Raw genomic sequence first — 12,713 nt, forward strand, 5'->3', positions numbered from 1 at the left:
GTGTCCGGCATAGGCCAGGGTGCCACTCGAGGCCCAAACCAATTCTGGTTATCGCTTCTCGGCCTTTTGGCTAAGATCAAGTGTAGTATCTGTTCTTATCAGTTTAATATCTGATACGTCCCCTATCTGGGGACCATATATTAAATGGATTTTTAGAACAGGGAGATGGAAAAAGAGCTTGCTCTGTCCACTCCACGCATTGACCTGGTATTGCAGTACCTCCAGGAACGGTGCACCCCTTCTTAACCCAGTTTCCAAAAGCAGAACTCAATTCACCTGATTCATATTAGCCCGATTTAATGAATTGGAAGAAAGCATACGTCTTCATATGCACCTCAATTTGGCCCATTCACTTTTCACACTTCCTCCTTTTGTTTTTTATCTTTCACACTTTTGACTTTCTTTATTCATCCAAATAGCAAACTCATCACCACTCAACCTGACCAACTCGGCTATGTCCCCGTGCTGCAGTTCTCTGTCTTATCTAGATCATTTGCAATTGAATGGAATAGATCCCTTTTGGACAAAGTGGATTCACCTGCTGCTGCAGTGACCACAGGTGTGATAACATCTAGAATTGGCATCTGGTGCGATCTCTCCGCTTCCACTCCAAAGAAAGTTACCTGTTTATTCCTATCATGCATTGGTTTTTGGGGTTTTCTTTGAGTAATGATGATCTCTTTAGTAGTCTGTTGGCGCCCTCTCCTGGAGGAATAGTTTGCTTGCTCTTGGACATTCTAAAAGAGAGGTCATGATAGACATTGAGCTTCTGAGCTCAATTGGGGACAGTCATGGGTGATGAATGTTTGCAACCTACTGCGAAGCCTCATACCGCAATATAAGGAACGTCAAATACTAAGAAAGGGCGGCCTATGAAAGAATTACTACTTTCAATAAGTACACTTAAACGGCTAATTGGGAATAGAAAAACTGTAAAAAGCCCTCTGAGAAAGCCCCCCTCTAACCTTTGATAGTAAGCTTTTCTGTAGTCTGCCTGTTGATGTATTTTCCGTTTGAACTGTGCACAACATGAAGAGACGGAACACTGGCGGCTTGTCACAATGCCCCCCGATGACATCACAATAGCGCTGCTGCCTAGAAAACAAGCTGCGCAGAAGAAGTTGTTCTTTGGGTGGGAGGGTGGGCTAGTGGAAGGAGGGGGCAATCTCTTTTTTTCCCGGGTGGTAGGGGGATGACAGGAGAAGGGAAGCGGGTGGTGAGAAAGGTACAGAGGGCAGGGTTTGGGGGCTGGGAAGGAAAGGGAAAAGATTAGGGTTTGGGGATGATGAAAGGGCTTTCTACGGGTAAGGATGGCAAAGGGTGGCAGTGACGGAAAGTCAGGCAACCTGTCCTGTCCGTCTTTTTGTATCGTGAATTGGAAAGACTGCAAGGGGGAGGGGAGTTGCTTGCGCCCTAAAGGAGGAGTTATTCAGATTCATTGCAGTGGGCGGCGGCTGCAAAACGCACCATTCTTCTTGTTTTGGCTCTGCAAAGCAGCCTTTTCAAGGGTTGGCTTGGGTGACAAAATGTCTTGTGTAGGCGTGGGTTTGTCTCCCTCTCGCTCTCTCTCCCTAAGATGTGTCCGGCATAGGCCAGGGTGCCACTCGAGGCCCAAACCAATTCTGGTTATCGCTTCTCGGCCTTTTGGCTAAGATCAAGTGTAGTATCTGTTCTTATCAGTTTAATATCTGATACGTCCCCTATCTGGGGACCATATATTAAATGGATTTTTAGAACAGGGAGATGGAAAAAGAGCTTGCTCTGTCCACTCCACGCATTGACCTGGTATTGCAGTACCTCCAGGAACGGTGCACCCCTTCTTAACCCAGTTTCCAAAAGCAGAACTCAATTCACCTGATTCATATTAGCCCGATTTAATGAATTGGAAGAAAGCATACGTCTTCATATGCACCTCAATTTGGCCCATTCACTTTTCACACTTCCTCCTTTTGTTTTTTATCTTTCACACTTTTGACTTTCTTTATTCATCCAAATAGCAAACTCATCACCACTCAACCTGACCAACTCGGCTATGTCCCCGTGCTGCAGTTCTCTGTCTTATCTAGATCATTTGCAATTGAATGGAATAGATCCCTTTTGGACAAAGTGGATTCACCTGCTGCTGCAGTGACCACAGGTGTGATAACATCTAGAATTGGCATCTGGTGCGATCTCTCCGCTTCCACTCCAAAGAAAGTTACCTGTTTATTCCTATCATGCATTGGTTTTTGGGGTTTTCTTTGAGTAATGATGATCTCTTTAGTAGTCTGTTGGCGCCCTCTCCTGGAGGAATAGTTTGCTTGCTCTTGGACATTCTAAAAGAGAGGTCATGATAGACATTGAGCTTCTGAGCTCAATTGGGGACAGTCATGGGTGATGAATGTTTGCAACCTACTGCGAAGCCTCATACCGCAATATAAGGAACGTCAAATACTAAGAAAGGGCGGCCTATGAAAGAATTACTACTTTCAATAAGTACACTTAAACGGCTAATTGGGAATAGAAAAACTGTAAAAAGCCCTCTGAGAAAGCCCCCCTCTAACCTTTGATAGTAAGCTTTTCTGTAGTCTGCCTGTTGATGTATTTTCCGTTTGAACTGTGCACAACATGAAGAGACGGAACACTGGCGGCTTGTCACAATGCCCCCCGATGACATCACAATAGCGCTGCTGCCTAGAAAACAAGCTGCGCAGAAGAAGTTGTTCTTTGGGTGGGAGGGTGGGCTAGTGGAAGGAGGGGGCAATCTCTTTTTTTCCCGGGTGGTAGGGGGATGACAGGAGAAGGGAAGCGGGTGGTGAGAAAGGTACAGAGGGCAGGGTTTGGGGGCTGGGAAGGAAAGGGAAAAGATTAGGGTTTGGGGATGATGAAAGGGCTTTCTACGGGTAAGGATGGCAAAGGGTGGCAGTGACGGAAAGTCAGGCAACCTGTCCTGTCCGTCTTTTTGTATCGTGAATTGGAAAGACTGCAAGGGGGAGGGGAGTTGCTTGCGCCCTAAAGGAGGAGTTATTCAGATTCATTGCAGTGGGCGGCGGCTGCAAAACGCACCATTCTTCTTGTTTTGGCTCTGCAAAGCAGCCTTTTCAAGGGTTGGCTTGGGTGACAAAATGTCTTGTGTAGGCGTGGGTTTGTCTCCCTCTCGCTCTCTCTCCCTAAGATGTGTCCGGCATAGGCCAGGGTGCCACTCGAGGCCCAAACCAATTCTGGTTATCGCTTCTCGGCCTTTTGGCTAAGATCAAGTGTAGTATCTGTTCTTATCAGTTTAATATCTGATACGTCCCCTATCTGGGGACCATATATTAAATGGATTTTTAGAACAGGGAGATGGAAAAAGAGCTTGCTCTGTCCACTCCACGCATTGACCTGGTATTGCAGTACCTCCAGGAACGGTGCACCCCTTCTTAACCCAGTTTCCAAAAGCAGAACTCAATTCACCTGATTCATATTAGCCCGATTTAATGAATTGGAAGAAAGCATACGTCTTCATATGCACCTCAATTTGGCCCATTCACTTTTCACACTTCCTCCTTTTGTTTTTTATCTTTCACACTTTTGACTTTCTTTATTCATCCAAATAGCAAACTCATCACCACTCAACCTGACCAACTCGGCTATGTCCCCGTGCTGCAGTTCTCTGTCTTATCTAGATCATTTGCAATTGAATGGAATAGATCCCTTTTGGACAAAGTGGATTCACCTGCTGCTGCAGTGACCACAGGTGTGATAACATCTAGAATTGGCATCTGGTGCGATCTCTCCGCTTCCACTCCAAAGAAAGTTACCTGTTTATTCCTATCATGCATTGGTTTTTGGGGTTTTCTTTGAGTAATGATGATCTCTTTAGTAGTCTGTTGGCGCCCTCTCCTGGAGGAATAGTTTGCTTGCTCTTGGACATTCTAAAAGAGAGGTCATGATAGACATTGAGCTTCTGAGCTCAATTGGGGACAGTCATGGGTGATGAATGTTTGCAACCTACTGCGAAGCCTCATACCGCAATATAAGGAACGTCAAATACTAAGAAAGGGCGGCCTATGAAAGAATTACTACTTTCAATAAGTACACTTAAACGGCTAATTGGGAATAGAAAAACTGTAAAAAGCCCTCTGAGAAAGCCCCCCTCTAACCTTTGATAGTAAGCTTTTCTGTAGTCTGCCTGTTGATGTATTTTCCGTTTGAACTGTGCACAACATGAAGAGACGGAACACTGGCGGCTTGTCACAATGCCCCCCGATGACATCACAATAGCGCTGCTGCCTAGAAAACAAGCTGCGCAGAAGAAGTTGTTCTTTGGGTGGGAGGGTGGGCTAGTGGAAGGAGGGGGCAATCTCTTTTTTTCCCGGGTGGTAGGGGGATGACAGGAGAAGGGAAGCGGGTGGTGAGAAAGGTACAGAGGGCAGGGTTTGGGGGCTGGGAAGGAAAGGGAAAAGATTAGGGTTTGGGGATGATGAAAGGGCTTTCTACGGGTAAGGATGGCAAAGGGTGGCAGTGACGGAAAGTCAGGCAACCTGTCCTGTCCGTCTTTTTGTATCGTGAATTGGAAAGACTGCAAGGGGGAGGGGAGTTGCTTGCGCCCTAAAGGAGGAGTTATTCAGATTCATTGCAGTGGGCGGCGGCTGCAAAACGCACCATTCTTCTTGTTTTGGCTCTGCAAAGCAGCCTTTTCAAGGGTTGGCTTGGGTGACAAAATGTCTTGTGTAGGCGTGGGTTTGTCTCCCTCTCGCTCTCTCTCCCTAAGATGTGTCCGGCATAGGCCAGGGTGCCACTCGAGGCCCAAACCAATTCTGGTTATCGCTTCTCGGCCTTTTGGCTAAGATCAAGTGTAGTGTTGTTCGAAGAGGTGGTTTAAGCTCCAGGCCACCTTAGTACAATGATACAATGCACACTGGAAGGTTGCGCTTGCTAGTACTCTGGGTGGATAGTATATTCATCTAGAGGAAAACATGGCCCTACCAGGATCGAGGCTATTAGACTGAGTAAGGGTGGGGGGCTATGGTACAACGTGCCCCAGGACTGACGACCCTGGAGTGAGTCTGAGCTTGCTGGCTTGGGACCCCGGCAAGCCTTGGGCTCTGTAGCACACCGTACCTTGCCTTTTCATACTTTTTGAGCATATTATCCTATCCCGGCCTTCTGGCTAGGAAGGGAAATTTTTATAATCCCGGTCGGAGGTCTGGTCAGCTTTGGGCTGAGAAACTAACACCCGGTTGGAGGTCTGGGTCAGCTTCGGCTGAGAAACCAACACCCGGTTGGAGGTCTGGGTCAGCTTCGGCTGAGAAACCAACACCCGGTTGGAGGTCCGGTTAGCCTTGGGCTGAGAAACCAACACCGGTTGACGGTCCGGGCAGTTTCGGCTGCGAAACCAACAACTAGTAGCTCTCTACTCCACTTGGGTAAGATGCCTGGGTGGACGCTGGGAGCAACGACAAGGCTCAACCAGGCTTCGGCTTGGGGGAGCACCGAAGATCCCTGACCCTTGCTGTGGCCTTCTGGCTCGGAGGGACGGGGTTGATTTTTGGGGACCCTCTCCTCACGGTGGGGTCCACACGAATCCTAGCCTTTGCACTGTTTTTGGTGTGACTTCGGTCATGCATTTTTTGTGGTGCTTTGGAAAGCTTCATTAAATCAAAATCTGTTCTTATCAGTTTAATATCTGATACGTCCCCTATCTGGGGACCATATATTAAATGGATTTTTAGAACAGGGAGATGGAAAAAGAGCTTGCTCTGTCCACTCCACGCATTGACCTGGTATTGCAGTACCTCCAGGAACGGTGCACCCCTTCTTAACCCAGTTTCCAAAAGCAGAACTCAATTCACCTGATTCATATTAGCCCGATTTAATGAATTGGAAGAAAGCATACGTCTTCATATGCACCTCAATTTGGCCCATTCACTTTTCACACTTCCTCCTTTTGTTTTTTATCTTTCACACTTTTGACTTTCTTTATTCATCCAAATAGCAAACTCATCACCACTCAACCTGACCAACTCGGCTATGTCCCCGTGCTGCAGTTCTCTGTCTTATCTAGATCATTTGCAATTGAATGGAATAGATCCCTTTTGGACAAAGTGGATTCACCTGCTGCTGCAGTGACCACAGGTGTGATAACATCTAGAATTGGCATCTGGTGCGATCTCTCCGCTTCCACTCCAAAGAAAGTTACCTGTTTATTCCTATCATGCATTGGTTTTTGGGGTTTTCTTTGAGTAATGATGATCTCTTTAGTAGTCTGTTGGCGCCCTCTCCTGGAGGAATAGTTTGCTTGCTCTTGGACATTCTAAAAGAGAGGTCATGATAGACATTGAGCTTCTGAGCTCAATTGGGGACAGTCATGGGTGATGAATGTTTGCAACCTACTGCGAAGCCTCATACCGCAATATAAGGAACGTCAAATACTAAGAAAGGGCGGCCTATGAAAGAATTACTACTTTCAATAAGTACACTTAAACGGCTAATTGGGAATAGAAAAACTGTAAAAAGCCCTCTGAGAAAGCCCCCCTCTAACCTTTGATAGTAAGCTTTTCTGTAGTCTGCCTGTTGATGTATTTTCCGTTTGAACTGTGCACAACATGAAGAGACGGAACACTGGCGGCTTGTCACAATGCCCCCCGATGACATCACAATAGCGCTGCTGCCTAGAAAACAAGCTGCGCAGAAGAAGTTGTTCTTTGGGTGGGAGGGTGGGCTAGTGGAAGGAGGGGGCAATCTCTTTTTTTCCCGGGTGGTAGGGGGATGACAGGAGAAGGGAAGCGGGTGGTGAGAAAGGTACAGAGGGCAGGGTTTGGGGGCTGGGAAGGAAAGGGAAAAGATTAGGGTTTGGGGATGATGAAAGGGCTTTCTACGGGTAAGGATGGCAAAGGGTGGCAGTGACGGAAAGTCAGGCAACCTGTCCTGTCCGTCTTTTTGTATCGTGAATTGGAAAGACTGCAAGGGGGAGGGGAGTTGCTTGCGCCCTAAAGGAGGAGTTATTCAGATTCATTGCAGTGGGCGGCGGCTGCAAAACGCACCATTCTTCTTGTTTTGGCTCTGCAAAGCAGCCTTTTCAAGGGTTGGCTTGGGTGACAAAATGTCTTGTGTAGGCGTGGGTTTGTCTCCCTCTCGCTCTCTCTCCCTAAGATGTGTCCGGCATAGGCCAGGGTGCCACTCGAGGCCCAAACCAATTCTGGTTATCGCTTCTCGGCCTTTTGGCTAAGATCAAGTGTAGTATCTGTTCTTATCAGTTTAATATCTGATACGTCCCCTATCTGGGGACCATATATTAAATGGATTTTTAGAACAGGGAGATGGAAAAAGAGCTTGCTCTGTCCACTCCACGCATTGACCTGGTATTGCAGTACCTCCAGGAACGGTGCACCCCTTCTTAACCCAGTTTCCAAAAGCAGAACTCAATTCACCTGATTCATATTAGCCCGATTTAATGAATTGGAAGAAAGCATACGTCTTCATATGCACCTCAATTTGGCCCATTCACTTTTCACACTTCCTCCTTTTGTTTTTTATCTTTCACACTTTTGACTTTCTTTATTCATCCAAATAGCAAACTCATCACCACTCAACCTGACCAACTCGGCTATGTCCCCGTGCTGCAGTTCTCTGTCTTATCTAGATCATTTGCAATTGAATGGAATAGATCCCTTTTGGACAAAGTGGATTCACCTGCTGCTGCAGTGACCACAGGTGTGATAACATCTAGAATTGGCATCTGGTGCGATCTCTCCGCTTCCACTCCAAAGAAAGTTACCTGTTTATTCCTATCATGCATTGGTTTTTGGGGTTTTCTTTGAGTAATGATGATCTCTTTAGTAGTCTGTTGGCGCCCTCTCCTGGAGGAATAGTTTGCTTGCTCTTGGACATTCTAAAAGAGAGGTCATGATAGACATTGAGCTTCTGAGCTCAATTGGGGACAGTCATGGGTGATGAATGTTTGCAACCTACTGCGAAGCCTCATACCGCAATATAAGGAACGTCAAATACTAAGAAAGGGCGGCCTATGAAAGAATTACTACTTTCAATAAGTACACTTAAACGGCTAATTGGGAATAGAAAAACTGTAAAAAGCCCTCTGAGAAAGCCCCCCTCTAACCTTTGATAGTAAGCTTTTCTGTAGTCTGCCTGTTGATGTATTTTCCGTTTGAACTGTGCACAACATGAAGAGACGGAACACTGGCGGCTTGTCACAATGCCCCCCGATGACATCACAATAGCGCTGCTGCCTAGAAAACAAGCTGCGCAGAAGAAGTTGTTCTTTGGGTGGGAGGGTGGGCTAGTGGAAGGAGGGGGCAATCTCTTTTTTTCCCGGGTGGTAGGGGGATGACAGGAGAAGGGAAGCGGGTGGTGAGAAAGGTACAGAGGGCAGGGTTTGGGGGCTGGGAAGGAAAGGGAAAAGATTAGGGTTTGGGGATGATGAAAGGGCTTTCTACGGGTAAGGATGGCAAAGGGTGGCAGTGACGGAAAGTCAGGCAACCTGTCCTGTCCGTCTTTTTGTATCGTGAATTGGAAAGACTGCAAGGGGGAGGGGAGTTGCTTGCGCCCTAAAGGAGGAGTTATTCAGATTCATTGCAGTGGGCGGCGGCTGCAAAACGCACCATTCTTCTTGTTTTGGCTCTGCAAAGCAGCCTTTTCAAGGGTTGGCTTGGGTGACAAAATGTCTTGTGTAGGCGTGGGTTTGTCTCCCTCTCGCTCTCTCTCCCTAAGATGTGTCCGGCATAGGCCAGGGTGCCACTCGAGGCCCAAACCAATTCTGGTTATCGCTTCTCGGCCTTTTGGCTAAGATCAAGTGTAGTGTTGTTCGAAGAGGTGGTTTAAGCTCCAGGCCACCTTAGTACAATGATACAATGCACACTGGAAGGTTGCGCTTGCTAGTACTCTGGGTGGATAGTATATTCATCTAGAGGAAAACATGGCCCTACCAGGATCGAGGCTATTAGACTGAGTAAGGGTGGGGGGCTATGGTACAACGTGCCCCAGGACTGACGACCCTGGAGTGAGTCTGAGCTTGCTGGCTTGGGACCCCGGCAAGCCTTGGGCTCTGTAGCACACCGTACCTTGCCTTTTCATACTTTTTGAGCATATTATCCTATCCCGGCCTTCTGGCTAGGAAGGGAAATTTTTATAATCCCGGTCGGAGGTCTGGTCAGCTTTGGGCTGAGAAACTAACACCCGGTTGGAGGTCTGGGTCAGCTTCGGCTGAGAAACCAACACCCGGTTGGAGGTCTGGGTCAGCTTCGGCTGAGAAACCAACACCCGGTTGGAGGTCCGGTTAGCCTTGGGCTGAGAAACCAACACCGGTTGACGGTCCGGGCAGTTTCGGCTGCGAAACCAACAACTAGTAGCTCTCTACTCCACTTGGGTAAGATGCCTGGGTGGACGCTGGGAGCAACGACAAGGCTCAACCAGGCTTCGGCTTGGGGGAGCACCGAAGATCCCTGACCCTTGCTGTGGCCTTCTGGCTCGGAGGGACGGGGTTGATTTTTGGGGACCCTCTCCTCACGGTGGGGTCCACACGAATCCTAGCCTTTGCACTGTTTTTGGTGTGACTTCGGTCATGCATTTTTTGTGGTGCTTTGGAAAGCTTCATTAAATCAAAATCTGTTCTTATCAGTTTAATATCTGATACGTCCCCTATCTGGGGACCATATATTAAATGGATTTTTAGAACAGGGAGATGGAAAAAGAGCTTGCTCTGTCCACTCCACGCATTGACCTGGTATTGCAGTACCTCCAGGAACGGTGCACCCCTTCTTAACCCAGTTTCCAAAAGCAGAACTCAATTCACCTGATTCATATTAGCCCGATTTAATGAATTGGAAGAAAGCATACGTCTTCATATGCACCTCAATTTGGCCCATTCACTTTTCACACTTCCTCCTTTTGTTTTTTATCTTTCACACTTTTGACTTTCTTTATTCATCCAAATAGCAAACTCATCACCACTCAACCTGACCAACTCGGCTATGTCCCCGTGCTGCAGTTCTCTGTCTTATCTAGATCATTTGCAATTGAATGGAATAGATCCCTTTTGGACAAAGTGGATTCACCTGCTGCTGCAGTGACCACAGGTGTGATAACATCTAGAATTGGCATCTGGTGCGATCTCTCCGCTTCCACTCCAAAGAAAGTTACCTGTTTATTCCTATCATGCATTGGTTTTTGGGGTTTTCTTTGAGTAATGATGATCTCTTTAGTAGTCTGTTGGCGCCCTCTCCTGGAGGAATAGTTTGCTTGCTCTTGGACATTCTAAAAGAGAGGTCATGATAGACATTGAGCTTCTGAGCTCAATTGGGGACAGTCATGGGTGATGAATGTTTGCAACCTACTGCGAAGCCTCATACCGCAATATAAGGAACGTCAAATACTAAGAAAGGGCGGCCTATGAAAGAATTACTACTTTCAATAAGTACACTTAAACGGCTAATTGGGAATAGAAAAACTGTAAAAAGCCCTCTGAGAAAGCCCCCCTCTAACCTTTGATAGTAAGCTTTTCTGTAGTCTGCCTGTTGATGTATTTTCCGTTTGAACTGTGCACAACATGAAGAGACGGAACACTGGCGGCTTGTCACAATGCCCCCCGATGACATCACAATAGCGCTGCTGCCTAGAAAACAAGCTGCGCAGAAGAAGTTGTTCTTTGGGTGGGAGGGTGGGCTAGTGGAAGGAGGGGGCAATCTCTTTTTTTCCCGGGTGGTAGGGGGATGACAGGAGAAGGGAAGCGGGTGGTGAGAAAGGTACAGAGGGCAGGGTTTGGGGGCTGGGAAGGAAAGGGAAAAGATTAGGGTTTGGGGATGATGAAAGGGCTTTCTACGGGTAAGGATGGCAAAGGGTGGCAGTGACGGAAAGTCAGGCAACCTGTCCTGTCCGTCTTTTTGTATCGTGAATTGGAAAGACTGCAAGGGGGAGGGGAGTTGCTTGCGCCCTAAAGGAGGAGTTATTCAGATTCATTGCAGTGGGCGGCGGCTGCAAAACGCACCATTCTTCTTGTTTTGGCTCTGCAAAGCAGCCTTTTCAAGGGTTGGCTTGGGTGACAAAATGTCTTGTGTAGGCGTGGGTTTGTCTCCCTCTCGCTCTCTCTCCCTAAGATGTGTCCGGCATAGGCCAGGGTGCCACTCGAGGCCCAAACCAATTCTGGTTATCGCTTCTCGGCCTTTTGGCTAAGATCAAGTGTAGTGTTGTTCGAAGAGGTGGTTTAAGCTCCAGGCCACCTTAGTACAATGATACAATGCACACTGGAAGGTTGCGCTTGCTAGTACTCTGGGTGGATAGTATATTCATCTAGAGGAAAACATGGCCCTACCAGGATCGAGGCTATTAGACTGAGTAAGGGTGGGGGGCTATGGTACAACGTGCCCCAGGACTGACGACCCTGGAGTGAGTCTGAGCTTGCTGGCTTGGGACCCCGGCAAGCCTTGGGCTCTGTAGCACACCGTACCTTGCCTTTTCATACTTTTTGAGCATATTATCCTATCCCGGCCTTCTGGCTAGGAAGGGAAATTTTTATAATCCCGGTCGGAGGTCTGGTCAGCTTTGGGCTGAGAAACTAACACCCGGTTGGAGGTCTGGGTCAGCTTCGGCTGAGAAACCAACACCCGGTTGGAGGTCTGGGTCAGCTTCGGCTGAGAAACCAACACCCGGTTGGAGGTCCGGTTAGCCTTGGGCTGAGAAACCAACACCGGTTGACGGTCCGGGCAGTTTCGGCTGCGAAACCAACAACTAGTAGCTCTCTACTCCACTTGGGTAAGATGCCTGGGTGGACGCTGGGAGCAACGACAAGGCTCAACCAGGCTTCGGCTTGGGGGAGCACCGAAGATCCCTGACCCTTGCTGTGGCCTTCTGGCTCGGAGGGACGGGGTTGATTTTTGGGGACCCTCTCCTCACGGTGGGGTCCACACGAATCCTAGCCTTTGCACTGTTTTTGGTGTGACTTCGGTCATGCATTTTTTGTGGTGCTTTGGAAAGCTTCATTAAATCAAAATCTGTTCTTATCAGTTTAATATCTGATACGTCCCCTATCTGGGGACCATATATTAAATGGATTTTTAGAACAGGGAGATGGAAAAAGAGCTTGCTCTGTCCACTCCACGCATTGACCTGGTATTGCAGTACCTCCAGGAACGGTGCACCCCTTCTTAACCCAGTTTCCAAAAGCAGAACTCAATTCACCTGATTCATATTAGCCCGATTTAATGAATTGGAAGAAAGCATACGTCTTCATATGCACCTCAATTTGGCCCATTCACTTTTCACACTTCCTCCTTTTGTTTTTTATCTTTCACACTTTTGACTTTCTTTATTCATCCAAATAGCAAACTCATCACCACTCAACCTGACCAACTCGGCTATGTCCCCGTGCTGCAGTTCTCTGTCTTATCTAGATCATTTGCAATTGAATGGAATAGATCCCTTTTGGACAAAGTGGATTCACCTGCTGCTGCAGTGACCACAGGTGTGATAACATCTAGAATTGGCATCTGGTGCGATCTCTCCGCTTCCACTCCAAAGAAAGTTACCTGTTTATTCCTATCATGCATTGGTTTTTGGGGTTTTCTTTGAGTAATGATGATCTCTTTAGTAGTCTGTTGGCGCCCTCTCCTGGAGGAATAGTTTGCTTGCTCTTGGACATTCTAAAAGAGAGGTCATGATAGACATTGAGCTTCTGAGCTCAATTGGGGACAGTCATGGGTGATGAATGTTTGCAACCTACTGCGAAGCCTCATACCGCA

The 12,713-nt window shown here is 47.5% G+C and overlaps 7 non-coding genes across 7 annotated transcripts; all 7 read left to right on the forward strand.

The window, feature by feature from the left end:
• The first annotated feature begins 50 nt into the window (after window positions 1–50).
• On the forward strand, window positions 51–241 carry LOC142268819 (U2 spliceosomal RNA). The gene has a single exon (XR_012734411.1). It is a non-coding gene; the product is annotated as a U2 spliceosomal RNA (small nuclear RNA).
• A 1,387-nt stretch (window positions 242–1,628) lies between these two features.
• On the forward strand, window positions 1,629–1,819 carry LOC142268846 (U2 spliceosomal RNA). Its single transcript, XR_012734435.1, has one exon. It is a non-coding gene; the product is annotated as a U2 spliceosomal RNA (small nuclear RNA).
• A 1,387-nt stretch (window positions 1,820–3,206) lies between these two features.
• Window positions 3,207–3,397, forward strand: LOC142268858 (U2 spliceosomal RNA). The gene has a single exon (XR_012734446.1). It is a non-coding gene; the product is annotated as a U2 spliceosomal RNA (small nuclear RNA).
• Window positions 3,398–5,582: 2,185 nt separating this feature from the next.
• Window positions 5,583–5,778, forward strand: LOC142268827 (U2 spliceosomal RNA). Its single transcript, XR_012734418.1, has one exon. It is a non-coding gene; the product is annotated as a U2 spliceosomal RNA (small nuclear RNA).
• A 1,387-nt stretch (window positions 5,779–7,165) lies between these two features.
• LOC142268870 (U2 spliceosomal RNA) lies at window positions 7,166–7,356 on the forward strand. Its single transcript, XR_012734457.1, has one exon. It is a non-coding gene; the product is annotated as a U2 spliceosomal RNA (small nuclear RNA).
• A 2,185-nt stretch (window positions 7,357–9,541) lies between these two features.
• Window positions 9,542–9,737, forward strand: LOC142268829 (U2 spliceosomal RNA). The gene has a single exon (XR_012734419.1). It is a non-coding gene; the product is annotated as a U2 spliceosomal RNA (small nuclear RNA).
• A 2,185-nt stretch (window positions 9,738–11,922) lies between these two features.
• On the forward strand, window positions 11,923–12,118 carry LOC142268830 (U2 spliceosomal RNA). The gene has a single exon (XR_012734420.1). It is a non-coding gene; the product is annotated as a U2 spliceosomal RNA (small nuclear RNA).
• The last annotated feature ends 595 nt before the right edge of the window (window positions 12,119–12,713 follow it).

The sequence above is a fragment of the Anomaloglossus baeobatrachus genome, unplaced genomic scaffold (genome assembly GCF_048569485.1).
Source record: "Anomaloglossus baeobatrachus isolate aAnoBae1 unplaced genomic scaffold, aAnoBae1.hap1 Scaffold_3112, whole genome shotgun sequence".
Taxonomy (NCBI): Eukaryota; Metazoa; Chordata; class Amphibia; order Anura; family Aromobatidae; genus Anomaloglossus; species Anomaloglossus baeobatrachus.